This window comes from Lucilia sericata, unplaced genomic scaffold (assembly GCF_015586225.1).
Source record: "Lucilia sericata isolate MDLA Ls3-8-SP2 unplaced genomic scaffold, ASM1558622v1 Contig000369F_arrow, whole genome shotgun sequence".
Classification (NCBI taxonomy): domain Eukaryota; kingdom Metazoa; phylum Arthropoda; class Insecta; order Diptera; family Calliphoridae; genus Lucilia; species Lucilia sericata.
In genome coordinates, this window is record NW_023994388.1 from 133,587 (window position 1) to 146,057 (window position 12,471).

Genomic DNA, 12,471 nt, shown 5'->3' on the forward strand with positions numbered 1-12,471 from the left:
CTTTATGGTAATAGTACCCACAACGTGATGTAGGGTTGTTTCCATTGGCCATCCTTTAAGGTATGTATAGCAGGCCGACCATATAATACCCTACACCTGTTACAAAAATAAAATGTGACTTAGTTTTCATAATAAAGCATTTAAATTGAATTGTACCTTGCCTTGGATATACTTAAGCCATTTATTGTTGAATAAAATTGTGGACATTTAAGTCAAATTTTGAAGGGGGCTTTGTATAGGGGCTATGATCAAATGAGACCCTATAATTATAAAATTCATGAGGGTCATCAAGGCTAGTATAGAAATTGTTTTTTTCAGCTTTTTGTCGATATACGAGTATATTAAACATAATTATGAACTTAAGAGCTCTATTCGGCGGGTTAAGTTGTATGTTGTTCGTCTCCGGTACCATAGAAGATCATGTACCAAATTTCATTGAATTATCTTCAAACTTTAACCTATAGTTTGATTACAAGGTTTACAAGCCCTATTCGGAGGTTCAGTTGTATGAGGGTTAGGTGAAATAATGGACCGATCTTAACGATTTTCAATAGACTTCGTCCCTGTGACGAAGATCATGTACCAAATTTCACTGAATTATGTTCAAAATTGCGACCAGTAGTTTGATTACAAATCGAAAATGATTCTAAGCCGATTGGTATATTTTAAGGTGGGTATAGGACCAATATTATTGTGCGTTACAAACATCAGCACAAACCCAATATACCCTCCTCACTAAAGTGGGGTATAATAATTTGGAAATATATTTTTCACTTTGTAAATACAAACCCGGAGTTGAACTAAAGCTTGAAATATGTCACCCAACACTCGTCTGACCTCACATGAACTTATGAGCTTGTACTGAGGTTTGTCACGGATACAAATTTTGGATCGACATATGTACGTCCTAATCTGTTGTCTATTGACTACTCTATGGTCATTGTAATAGCCTGCAAACCAATGCACTAATCTATTGGCTAGTAAAGAGAATGGTATATGAAACAGTCTACTGAAGATCCTATTAACTATTCTATTGACTAGTAATATCAAATCAATACATGGTCCAGTCTATTGGCTACTAAATCCGTATCTTGCCTCAGAATTTCTCCTTCATACCTAGGATTAGAAATATTGTATCCTGAAGTTTGACCCTCATAGGTGATATTTGGATTGAGCGCGGATTCAGGCGTTCAATCCTATAAAAAACGTATAAATAGGCCTTTCCAATTTGGCGTCCTATAAAATCTATGGAATAGTCTATGAATAAACTACTAAATAGTCTATATAGAAGTCCATGGACTAGTCTGTTAACTTTACGCATCCCTTATTGGTTTCCTCTAACAACACATATTTATTTTATTTCCTCAGTTTTTGCAATTAATTTTGTGTCAATTTGTTTAACAAAACTAAAACAAAAGTAAAAATAAATATTTTAATTTCAACAATTGTTTCAATTATAACTTTTACAACATTTTTGATTTGGTCACTGTTACTCCCATTATTACAATTTTAAATTACAAGAAAAATAATCATTGTTTTATGTTCATACGAACAAATGTAACATAAAAGGATGTAATAAATACAAATATGGAGTTTTTTTCGAAAATACATACAATATTTTTCATTCTTCAACTCAATGCTTGTACTAAATAAAACAACTGGAATAAGAATTTATTATGTTTGGGAAAAAAAGGAAAATTAAAAGCAAACACACACACACACATAAACTGTATTAAATAGTATTTTAAGAAATTTTTAAACAAAAAGCGTATAAATCTGAAAAAAAAACGAAAATTTTAATTAAAACTTTTGAAATGTTGCATGCGCTATACTAGCTGTTGGAAAATCGCACCGATTTTCACTTAAATTCATTCATGTTTCTATTTATAAAATGGTTTGCTTGCTCTCAACGTCATTTTAAATAAAAAAACTTGTAGGAAAAAATAACAAGTAAGAAATTATAAACGGTTGTGTCCGATTAGATGTGACCCTACACCTGCTGTAAGTTTCTAATAGGGATTTTTATTGGGAAAATGAAAAGAGGAATGACGCTTAAAAATTAAGTATTGTCGAGTTTATGTTTACGATTTGGATCTCATGGACACTCCAGGAGAGGAGCCCTTGAGTTTAGGCCTCGTATTATTTATTTGTGAACTAAAGTACACTGGAAAGACCATCAGTTTTTGAACACTAACCCCGTTATTGAAATAGTTATCAATTGCCAATAAATTGTTTAGTATTTTACAATGCTTTCCATATAGAATTACTTTAATAAATCATTGATAACTTATTTATTTATTGTTTACGAATACTTTGCTTACCCAAAATGCCTTTCGTTCATGTACTGTAGTGTAGGGTACAAATTAAAAACAACAATCTATAGTTTTTATTGGCATCAGGAAAACTCTTTTGTAGATTAAAATAAAAAAAATTGAAGATTAAAAAACAGAAAAAGTAGTAACAATTTAGAAATGAAAACAAGCGGAAATGACTAGAAAAAAAAAACGAAAACATACAAGAAAAACAGTTACAGTACTAAATTATAGTAGTTATAGTAAACTAACGGCACATAACATTCACACATAGAAACATTTAGTAATGATTATCATGATGTTCATGTGTAAAAAAAGTGGGATGTCCCAAAAAATTTTGGGTTAAAACTGATTTATTATTCTAAATACAAATGAAATGAATTATTCGAATAAAGAAAATTCTTTATTCCCATAAAAATTCAAAAAGATTTGAAAACTAGAATTGTTTTCTGGCTACAAAATTATATATAACTTCATCCTTGATACAATATAAAATCTCATACATATGTAGTTGAAACAATTGTTTGGGTGCTAGATGCAATCGTAATCCAATATTTCCCAATTACAATACCAAGTATGCCTGAACAATATTTTTAGGAAAATTGTATCTTTCTAGGTACCCCAGATACATGATCTTTCCTCATCTTGGTATTTTTGGAATCCGGCGGAAAGGAGGTACTGCTAATACTTCTAGTCTGCCGGGATTATAAACTGATGGTACCAAATGTATCCTCAGCGTTTCCTTAGAATGGCCTGGGAAAGCTTTATAATCTGGTATCACGGAGACCAGTAGCCCACATAGCAGAACTTCGGACTTTGTCTTGACCCTGTAATTTGAGAGGTCTCGCGAGATGAGAATGTTGTTTAAAAGACTAATGCACGGTCTATAATTCGGTATAAGGTCGGTACTGTTGCTGAAATAACAGATACCCCGCAGAAGAGTGACTGTGGGACCAAGCGTTGGAAATGAGTTAGTGTCAAGTGTAAATGATACGGCTTCTCTGTGAGTAAGAAAAAGTCCTCGGTATTTCGGTCTACCGATTACGTCTCTAGATGCTGTTGCCGAATCAACAGATCCCATCTCATCTGCGTGGTTATAAACGAAAGTGATTATATAGATCAAGTACTTAAGTAGGTGGCGTGTCATAACGTCCATGGACATTGAGCCATATTGTCCATGGACGTCAAGACAATTTCCAAAGTGTCACAATGTCTATCAGCATAAGGACATAAAGTCTATGGATTTCAAAGAGACCATTTATCAAAAAAATAAAGACTAATTTAGCGAAGCTGGTATTAGAAATACCCTAGAGATTAAATCTCCTGCGCACGGCCGAAGCCCGGCCGGTTATCCGGGACACTTTTTTTAAAGAAATTCAAAACGCAACATTCTTCAAATTTAGGAGCAATTCTTTTCAGGATAAGAGTGTCTGATTTCAAAATTCTAAACAAATTTGCCAATACATTTCTATTTTAAAAGTGTCACTTTTGAGAATGGTCATAACGTCCATGGACACTATGACACTTTTTGGTGTGTCATAACGTCCATCGATATTATGTCACTGGAAATTATGACATGCCAACCGGAAGAAACATGTACAAAAATTGCCACCGACGTGTTAGTCGTCTACATGTAAAGTGTACATGTAAAGTTATTCGACTTCGTTTCTCTAGGTCCTTTCCTCTTCGCCACAATTTTTCGAAAACTAATTTCCCTTAAACTACAGTTTTCTATAGATATTAAAAATCTATTCATGATTCTATATGGATCGCACCTAAGCTCCTCTACACCTATTTACGAAATGATCCAAAATTATTATACCAAATTTTAAATTTAAATTAATTTTTTATTTATGGATAACCCTATCCCTCGAACACACATGTTTATGTATTATGTACCGTGAACTTTTATACAAGTACATACTTCTACTGCACTACTACAAATGGAAGTGAACGTATGTATGTAGTATTGTACATCATATTGGTGGCATGTTAAAGTTCAACAAGCCTTTTAACACGAAATCCATGTAACAATGAAGAATGTCTGTTCAAATGTACATGTTCGAGTACTCGTATATAAATATTTGCTATAAGTTGTATGTATGTATGTATGTATGTATGTATGTATGTATGTATGTATGTATGTATGTATGTATGTGTTTTCAATTCATGTACACAAACATAGTTACATACATACGTATGTATCCTTTATATAGTCTGTAACTGTGTTGCGTTAGTTGTGTTTCCTTTTTAAACAAATGATAATGATGATGTTGATGGATTTAAAATCATTTATAGCAACAACAACAAAAAACTTGTGACTTAAATAACGAAAAAACAATTTGATAGTGTGTGATAAATGATCATTCGGCTTGTTGCATTCTGATGATAGTGTTTTTTTGGATGAAAAACCAAACCAAATAATATGAATAAAAAGTAATTGATTTTCAACAAAAATCAGTTTATCATTGCTGTAATTTTGTTCGTTTTGTGATTATCTAGCTTTAAATAAATTTCACATGTTTTTCTTTTTTTCTTATCAGTGCATATTTAGGGAATAATTCAAGTCCGACCTATGAAAATATAATGGTTTTCTGTTCAGTTTTCGGGATTTTATTCAAATACATACATATACATATTTATATATGTATATATGACAAATAGGGTGGAACTTATATGGGGAATATCGTGAAATATTTGATGCATAAAAAATATAATGATTAATGTGCATTTAAGTGATTTTCGGACGTGGATCTTTTATAGGACCATTGACCAATTTTGCACCTAAAGTGAAAAACTTCTACAGTATGATTTTTGTAGATACAAACAATATTTGTATCAAAATTTGTATGGATGTCATTATTTGATAATGAGCGTTTAAACCTTATATATGAGCTATGGACAATTATGGGCCAATCGTATTCAAATTCTACAGTCTTACTTTAGTGCAAACACTTAAAGTTTGTGCCAAATTTTGTATGGCTATCGTTATTAGGTAATGAATAGAAGTACACCATAATTGGGAACTTTGGCCAATAATGGACCAATCGTAAACAAATGTTACAGTCATTCTTATATACATACTTACACACACTGTTTATGCCAAATTTTGTGTGGATATCGTTATTCGGTAATTATCCATGGGAAATATGACCAATCTTAAAAAAGTTTTACAATATGACTTCTATAAATGCACACACATAATTGTGCCAAATGTAATTATATGGATATGTTACCTTGATGTATGTTACATAGATGAATCTTCCCACATGTAATTATATGGATATGTTACCTTGATGTATGTTACATAGATGAATCTTCCCACATCTTGGCCACAATGCAACCCCAGGGAAAATAAGTGCTATCAGTATCTACAGTCTGCTGGAATAATAAACTGGTGATGATCAAATGAATCTTCGGACTTTCCTTGGAATGATTTGATGTGGGTTCAAACTAAAGAACCACATAATATGGTACCACGGGAACCACAGGGCAGAGTTTCGGACTTTGCCTTGTCCCTGTTATTGGAGAGGTTCCTTCGGGGTGCACCTGGTTGCTGTGGTTTAAACCCAAATTCGCGGGAAGTGAATGTTGCCGAGCAACAGTTACCCCATAGAAGAGTAACTTTGGGACTAAGAGTTAGAAATGAGTTGGTGTCAAGTGTATATGATATGGGATGGATGTAGGGGTATGCGGAATTCACCTAAAGTGAGTGTGTCGAATGTTTGAGTGTGTCGGGTTTAATGGTGAAGGTAAGGTTTCTTATGCAAGTGAAACCATAGAATTTACCTTTCTTGTCCGGGTATGTTCAGGATTTACTCTTTTTAAACCAGATTTACCACACTGTGAGTAAAAACAAGTCTTCAGCTTATTTAATGGATTCGTATTTCGGTCTACCGATTACTTCTAGGTGCTGTTGCCGGCTCAACAGAGGTGATCCCATCTGCGTGGTTGTTAGATAGCTCGAGTACTTTAGCAAAGTGCTTGTACATGGACCGGGAGAATCAAGTACAAAAATTGCCACCGGCGTGTAAGCTACACAAGAGAGCGGTGGTGAGTCCTCAGAAAAGTTAACACTGTGGATGAAAAGAACAAAGAATAATATGAAATTATCGTTTAAGTGATTTTCGGTAGGGATCATTATATTTGGGAGCTATGACCAGTTATGGACGGATCCAAAAAAATTTCGCAAATAAATTATATTGATATAAATGACCGATTCTGCCAATTTCCAAAAGGAATCAAGTTTTTATAGAATATGACTTTTCCAGATTTCATGGAATTATATGTAACAGTTTTTGGTAAAAATTGCACATGAATGTGTAAAAACGAATATATAGGAATAACATTGAAACAAGAACAAAAGTTTTAAGAAATGTATTCAAAGATTCATTTAAACCAGAGGAGCTCAAGATTGCCATTACATAGCACGCGTGATAGGGTAAGAAAATTCTGCTGACGCTAAGTTGATACACATACACTATAGGTTTAATTCTTCTTCTTTTAATAATGAGCAATATCAGTTAGTTTGCTCTCAACTTGAAAAACAAAATCAAATCAGTTGCTGATCAGCACTTGTCGAAGCGAGGTCTGTGCGCGACGTTTTTAAAATACACACAGAAATACAACAACAAAATTTTGAAAAAGCCGAATTAATGTAGGAGAACATGAGAGAACAGTTGACAGTTTTTTATATATAGACTTTGATATACGCTGGCTGTCAAAATCCGTAATAAATATTTGACAGTTAGCATATACTTTATAGTTTGTAGTTATTTTATTAGTATACTTTTATTTTGAATTGAATTCTGTTCTCTGCTGCTTTACCAACACAAATAAAACTATGCTAGTCTATGGTGGTATGTGTTTGAGCAACACTGATTTAAACTTTCATTTTTGTTGAAGACCAAAAATTGATCCATTATAAATATCCGAACAATGGGCCACATGCATGTTAAATACTATTTAAAAAGAAGTGATTTAAAACTTTGCCTTACCCGCCGACACCTAGCTTGTCCAAATACTAATTTTTTTTAATTAGGTGCAGAACTCTCTAAATGTAATAATAAACTGCTTCTATTTTTAAAACAAGAAGTGTTTCATTTTTAGTCATGTAAAATTTTAATAAAATCTGACTAACCGTTAAGAAATTATATATTTTTCTGATCTATAGTCTCCCATCTAGCCTATCAAGCCATGTTTGTAAAGTATTATACTAAATGTATATTTTTAAAACCTTTGACACATAACAAATAACCTAAATTATATTTAACAATTTATTTAATTAAATATTTTCTTACAACATTTTTTTTTTTAATTTTTGTACAATATCGTATAAGTTTTAAATAAAAAAATCTATTTTTATTCATTTAAGTAATTAATGTCGAATATTTCAAAACATCTACTCTCGCAATACAACTATTTGAAGTTGAGAAAAAGGATAAAAAAAACACAAACATCCTTCAAATGTCACTCCATATTTTAGTTTTATTTTGTTCGATTTTAAACTAAATAGAACTCTGATACAAGCACAAAGTAATTTCTTTTTAGCAACAACTAAGGAAAAAGATTCCTAGAAAAATGTCAGATACAAGAAGTTGAAAAAAAATCTAAATAAAACTTTTAGTTCTTTTTCTTTTTTTTAATTTTTTACACTGAGAATGAGTAAAAATGAATGAACATATAGAAATCATATGAATGAATATTTACTGTTATAGTTACCATGTACATATGTATGCATATACACACGTATGTATATTAGGGTGGTTGTGGAAAATGAAAATACTGGTTTAGGATCCATTATCCTTCTAAAGATTTGCGCAAAGTCTGTTATTTCATTTTAATACGTTTATTCATCTGGAGAGACTAACAAATGTAAAATTTCTTTGTATGAAAGCCTTAATTTTGACACTGGCTTTGACTATGTGTAATTTGTACAAAAATATACTCTAACATATGCAGGTACATATGTATATGTATGTTGTGTAAGTTGACTGATGTGTTAGTACGATGAATAGAGTTTCGTAAAACGCTGTATGAAGGAAGTAAATGAAAAAGTAATAGTTGTGGTTAAAAATAGAAAAAATAAAACTTTTCAAAACCCATTGAAAACTATTGTATGTGTTTAAAACTTTAACAACATTTTAACGCGGTTTCAGTAACCGTATGCACTTTGTATGTATGGCAACAAAGTAAATTCAAGCGAAAACGAGCAATGCGGTTATTTAAAGGATTCGCACTTTTTTATTTACAACAGCATCATACCAACTAAAAACTGGTGAAAAAGTATAGTCTAACATATCCGAAAATATCATACGCTACACCAACTAGAAGTATATTTAATTTATTTCAAAATCTAATATTGGTGACCAATAAACAGGTACTCGAATATATGAGTACGCCCTTCAATGTCACCAGTTTTTAGACTGGCAATTTCGGGTAGGCGAATTTGCCAATATACCAGCCTCATCATTAGTAAAAATATTCAAAGGTGAAATATGCAGAATAGTTCCAATGACATTTGTAGAACATGGCCCCCGTTATAGAGACACATATGGGCAATTCCATACGATTGTATGTGACATTCGTACGCCTTCAGAGTGGTATAGATTTTGTAAAATTAGGAGTACTAGGAGTACGAAAATCTGCGAATTCTGTAGGTGTATCTTTTTTGTTTTAATTTCTTACACTATGGGACATATTTTTCATTAGTAATCCATAATTTTTAAATAAAAAAAAATAATATAATTTTATAATAAACATTTTTAAATATCGTACGTGACATATCGTATGTGACAGATTTTTCCCCAGATTTTTTTTCTTAGGTTATAAAATATATATTTTGGAAATATATGCATGCACACACTTCAACAAATCAAAAGGAGTAGGAAAGTGCAGTCGGACATGGCCGACCTATATACATGTTTAAGCAATTTATAGATAAAAATAAAAAACTGGAGTTATATGGCGACTAGGGTCAAATATGGACCGATCTTCATAAAATTTTGGGGTGTGATTTTAATTCATATAAAACTTATTTGTGCCAAATTTTATCATAATACTAGTGATTAGAGGTGAGTTACGGCCGTTTAAGTGTTTTTGTGAAATTAAACATTGAATGGAACTAGGCTCAAATGAGGTCCAATCGTTATGAAAATCGGCATAATGGTTTAGGCTTATAAACATTTTAGATCTGCCGATTTTTGAAGGGATCGTATTATAATTAACAGAATTATGAGCTAAGAAGTGATATTTTCGGGACCGTATGTATGGGGGCGTGGTGTAAAAATAGACCGATTTCAAAAATTTTCAACAGTCTTCGTCTTTGGTGCTACAAAATATCATATACCAAATTTTTTTTTCTTTTTTTTTCGGACTTCTGTCTGGAAGCTAGTGTTGTGATGAGTTTGACAGTAGTATACATACTGTTTCTGTTTCTGGGTCTTCAATATCCAACTTCAGGCACGTTTTGTCTCCTAGTTTAGAGCCATCAGTGTAGCAACGGATTACTAAGGATACGTGCTCTAATGTTCGCCTTGACCATGAAATTCTATATGCGATCAGTGTTTCAAAGTTCACGACATATTTTGTGTCTGGCATGTGATCGGTCACGTCCGATGTTTGCATATAGCCTTCCAATGTACTCAGTATACATTGATGACGTGTCCCATAACCACTTTCGGTCAGTTCGCCTAGAGTAAAGAGTATCTTTGTAGCCTTGGCCCCATTTTCTCCTCGGGGGAATGTTACCATGATGAAATACTCTCATCTTGGTGTTATTGTAATCCTGGGGAAAATAGTTGCTATCAGTACCCCTAATCTGTCGGGACTAAATACCGAAGTGCTTTACGTGAGTACCTGCCGTGTTGGCCTATCTCTTTTTCATCCACTGGATAGCCTTGAGAACGGTCTACCATCGCCTCTTCAATTTTCAATGAAGAAATCAGGTGGCAATTTTTGTACATGGCTAAGCCGGTCCATGTACAAGCACTTTGCTGAAGTACTCGACCTATCTAATCTCTTGCCATAGTAGTCCCGTTGGGGAAGAACAGGTGTCATGAGCAAGTTTAATCTAACCCCGACAAAGGAAAAGACAATCACTAGTTAGAGTCAATAGAAGGGGCGTACCCAACATCAGGTGAAAATACCCTAATGATGTTATGAAGAATGCTCATGTCCCTTCAAAACATTCTCATCGTCTAAAGACTCACCCCAGTGTATTCCTGGACCTCTTAAAGTCGCCCAATCACTCTACTGAGATGGCTCCTGTTGGTTTGGCAACAGTACCTAGAGGCGTATTTGGTAGCCCTAAATACCCAAGATAATAAATCAGGATTCCTCTTTATGAACCGATCTGTAATAAAGGATGTAGTAATTTCCAATCAATATATCCTGTTGAGATGGCAACAGCACCGGGAAACTTCCCCGAAAAAGGCGTATTAAATCAGTACTAGTCTCCAATATATGGAGACTTTCCCAATCTTTCGCCAATTTTTGCATGAGTTCCATTTCCATGATCATAAAGATCAACTACTGAACGCAACTACTGAACGCTAACCTGACAATTCCCCAGCATATACCGGCTCCGTACTACAGGACCGGTAAGAAATACTGATCAGGTTCCGGAATCCAGCATATGCTACTTTGTTCACAGACCTGTGTCATTTGAATAGAGAATTAGCCAGCGCATTATATATAGGGTATATCAGCCCTTAAACCAACAATCTCTTCCCGCGAATTTGGGTTTAAACCACAGCCACTACGTGGATCCCGAAGGAACCTCAACCAACTGACCAGCCAGGACAAGTCCTGTGGGCAACTGGCCACCCGTAGTACCAGATTATGTGGTTCTATGGTTAGACCTCATGTCAAATCATACCAAGGACTAGCCGAGTAATGAAGTGACATCACCAGTTTATAGTCCCGGCAGACTATAAGTACTGGTAGCACCTCTCTCCCCCGGATTGCAATACACCAAGATGCGGTCTATCATCAAGGAAACATGCCCGCGGGCCCAAACTGGTGATGATCAAATATATACTCGGCCTTACCTTGGAATAAAATATATTCTCGCCCCTGTGGACTACCGGTTCCCGTAGCCGTAGAGTTTCGGACTTTGTCTTATCCCGGTTATTGAAGAGGTTCTTTGGGTTGCATGTAGTTTAAACCCGAATTCGCGGGAAGTGAATGTCGGTTAAAAGACTGGAAGTTTGGTGCTGTTGCTGAGACTACAGATACCATACACGCTATGGGACTAAGTGCTGAAAATGAGTTGGTGTCAAGTGTATGCATATAATACGGGATGGATCCGTATCTAGAGAGAATATTTTTCTCAATATTTAAATGTGTTGTATGAATGAGAAATGTGTCAGGTTGAAAGGTGATGGATGTAAGCTACCTCCTATAAGTGATACCATTGAATTTTTCTTCCTTATGCGGGTATGTTTAGGGTTTACTCTGTTCATACCACATTTACAGCAGTGTGATCTCTGTGAGTCTCCCTTGTCTTTCAATCTAAAGATTTTGTCCCTATGTGCTGTTTCCGACACAACAGATTCCTTAAAATCTGCATGGTTATAAACGGTATTGTTTTTGTATCTCGGAAAGCAAACAACGGGGCAGCAATGGTCAGAGATTAGATAGCTCGAGTATATGCTTGTACATGGACTGATACATGAATTTTTGATTTAACGATATGACAAGTTGTGAATGTCACATATCTAAAAAAATATATTTTGTTTATATTATTTGTTAAAATGATTCATTGAAAGGTTGTTTGCAGAAAATTGAAGTGTTTATTAAATAAAAATATTACACTTAAATGATTTACCTATGGCTTTCTCTCTCTAATTGAGTTTATTTTTAATAACTAAGTATTCATATTTATTAAAATCTATCAAATGAAATATTCATTTATCATAATCATATCCATATATCCATTAACATTTAAATTAATTTAACTTTTACACAATAAAGAAAATCGTTTATATTTATTAAACATAAATTTTAAATCGATTGCATGTAATTGACATAATTTCTAAACTCATTTAAGCGTTTATGTTTATGCTAGTACCAGGAACAACTCCACTTATATTTCGAAATTATATTTAAATACATATGAATAGCTTTTTATACAAAAACTAAAATATAAATATTTGTT